Below are 3,341 nucleotides of genomic sequence, written 5' to 3'. Positions count from 1 at the left end.
AGAAGGGAAGACCAAAATGGATGACAGAAGAGACTCTGAAACTTACCCTTGAGTGGAGAGTAGCTAAAGCAAATGGAAGAAATGGCAAGATAAAAGAGCTGAACAGAAGATTTCAAAGAGCAGCTTGAGCAGACAAAACCAATTACTATAATGAAATGTGCAAAGACCTGGAGTTAGAAAATGAAAACAGAAGAATATGCTCAGCATTTCCCAAGCTGAGAGAACTGAAGAAAAAAATTCAGCCCTAGACTTGCAATATTGAATGATGCAGGAAACATCAAAAGAAGATGGAAGGAATATACAGAGTCACTGTACCAAAAGGAATTAATCAATGTTCATCTATTTCAGGAGATGGCATATGATCAAGAACCAATGGTATTGAATGAAAAGTTGAAGCTGCACTGAAGGAATTGGCAAAAAACAAGGCTTCAGGAATTGATGGAATGCTCGATGAGATGTTTCAACAAATGGATGCCATGCTGAAGGCATTTACTCATCTATACCAAGGAATTTGGAAGAAAGCTACCTGGCCAACTGACTAGAAGAGATCCCTATTTGTACCCATTCCAAAGAAAGGTGATCTTATAGAATGTGGAAATTATCAAATAATATCACTAGTATCACATGCAAGTAAAATCTTGCTGAAGATAATTAAAAAACTGTTGCAGCAGTAGATTGACAGAGTGCTTATAAAAACGCAAGCTGGATTCAGAAGAGGATGTGGAATGAGGGATATCATTACTGATGTCAGATGGATCTTGGCTGAAAGCAAAGAATACCAGAAAGATGTTTACTTGTTTTTATTGACTATGCAAAAGCATCTAACTACGTGGATCATAACAAATTATAGATAACATTGAGAAGAATGGAACTTCCAGAACACTTAAGTGTGATCATGAGGAACCTGTACATAGACCAGGAGGCTGCTGTTTGAAAAGAACAAGGGGACACTGCATGGTTTAAAATCAGAAAAGGGAGTGTATCAGGGTTGTATCCTTTCACCATACTTACTCAATCTCCATGTTGAACAAATAATCTGAGAAGCTGAACTATATGAAGCATCAGGATTGGAGGAAGACTTATTAACAACCTGCAATATGCAGATGACATAACCTTGGTTGCTGAAAGTAAAGATTACTTGAAGCACTTACTAAAAAAAAACAAAACTCACTGCTGTTAAGTCGGTTCTGACTCATAGCGACTTCTCCTTAGGGGTAGATAATCCATTCATTTATAAGTTCTTACCTTGAATATATTTGCAAGACTGGCCAAGCAAACTGTCTAAAGTGAAAGGTACCCTATATTGTGTAGAAGTCCAAGGTCACTAAAATGATTAAGCAAAGTACGATGGTTAGGGTGGGAAGAGAGTGGTTTCCAAGGTGGTATCTCTATGGAAGTAGATTGCCCAATTTTCCTTCCAAGGAGTGGCTGATGGGTTTGAACCACCAGGCTTTTGGTTAGCACTCAATGCCTTAGTCACTATGCCACCAGAGCTCCTGAAGCACTTATTAATGAAGATTAAATACTACAGTCTGCAGTATGGATTACACCTCAACATAAAGAAAACAAAAATCCTCACAACTGGACCAATAAACAGCATCATGATAAATGGAGAAAAGATTGAAGTTGTCAAAGATTTCATATTACTTGGTTGCACAATCAACAACAATGGAAGCAGCAATAAAGAAATCAGATGATGCACTGCACTGGGCAAATACACTGCAAAGGAGCTCTTTAAAGTGCTGAAGAGCAAAAATGTCTCTTTGAAGACTAATGAGCGCCTAAGCAAAGCCACATGGTACTTTCAACTTCAACTTTTCCTCCAATACCATTGATTCAGTGACTCTGTATTCCTTCCATCTTCTTTTGATGTTTCCTGAATCATTCAAATATTGCCCATAGAATCTTTCAATATTGCAACTCAAGGCTTAAATTTCCTCTTAAGTTCTTTCAGCTTGAGAAATGCCAAGTATGTTCTTCCCTTTTGGCTTTCCAACTCCATGTCTTTGCACATTTCATTATAATAATGGACTTTGTCTTCTCTAGCTGCTCTTTGAAATCTTCTGTTTAGTTTTTTTACTTGCCATTCCTTCCATTTGCTTTGCTACTCTCCATTCAAAGACAAGTTTCAGAGTCTCTTCTGACATCCATTTTGGTCTTTTCTTTTTAATGACCTTTTACTTTCTTCATGGATGATGTTCTTGGTATTATCCCACAATTCTTTTGGTTTTTGGTCATTGGTGTTCAATGCATCAATTCTATTCTTTAAACGGTCTCTAAACTCAAGAGGGATATAATCAAGGTCATATTTTGGCTCTTATGGACTTGTTTGAATTGTCTTCAACTTGAACTTGCAAATGAGCGTTGATGGTCTGTTCCGTAATCAGCTCCTGGCCTTGTCTTGGCTGAAGATATTGAGCTTCTTTCTTGCCTCCTAACACAGATGTAGTCAATTTGATTCCTGTGTACTCTATCTGGCAAAGTCCAAGTGTACAGTCACCATTTGTGTTGTTGAAAAAAGGTATTTGCAATGAATAAGTTGTTGTTCTTGCAAAATTCTTTCATGCGATCTCCAGCATTATTTCTATCTCCAAGGCCAAATTTATTTTCCAACTACTGGTGACTCTTCTTTGTTTCCAACTTTTGCATTCCAGTTACCAGTGATGATATCAACACATCTTGATTGCATGTTTGATCAATTTCAGACTGCAGAAGTTGGTAAAAATCTTCAATTTCCTTATGTTTGGCTTTGGCGATTAGTGTGTAAATTTGAATAAATTTCAAATTTTGCAGTATTAACTGGCTTTCCTTGTAGGTGTATGGGTATTTTTCTATCACTGATAGCATTGTACTTCAGGCTAGATCTTGAAATGTTCTTTGTGACGATGAATGCCACGCCATCCCTCTTCAATTTGTCATTCCTTGAATAGCAGATCATATGATTATCTGATAAAAAGGGCCAAAACCAGTCCATTTCAGCTCACTGATGCCCAGGATGGGAGAACTGGTGGTGTAGTGTCTAAGGCATTTGACTGCTAACCAGAAGGCTGGCAGTACAAATCCACCAGCCACTCCTCAAAAGGAAGGTTGGGCAATCTACTTCCATAGTGATGCCTAGGATATCAATCTTTATGTGTTCCATTTCATTTTTGACAACTTCCAATGAATAAGGAAGAATAATGAATAAGGAAGAAGAGTTGATGCTTTTGAGTTGTGGTGTTGGCAAAGAATACTGAAGAATATTATTTCTATCTCCAAGGCCAAAAAATTAAGCCAAAGAATAGACTGCCGGAAGAACTAACAAATCTGTCCTGGAAGAAGTGCAGCCAGAATGTTCCTTG

The sequence above is a fragment of the Orycteropus afer genome, unplaced genomic scaffold (assembly GCF_000298275.1).
Source record: "Orycteropus afer afer isolate SDZICR_OR568_19922 unplaced genomic scaffold, OryAfe1.0 scaffold00235, whole genome shotgun sequence".
Taxonomy (NCBI): domain Eukaryota; kingdom Metazoa; phylum Chordata; class Mammalia; order Tubulidentata; family Orycteropodidae; genus Orycteropus; species Orycteropus afer.
The sequence above is the reverse complement of the archived record's forward strand: the minus strand, read 5'-3'. Positions refer to the sequence as shown.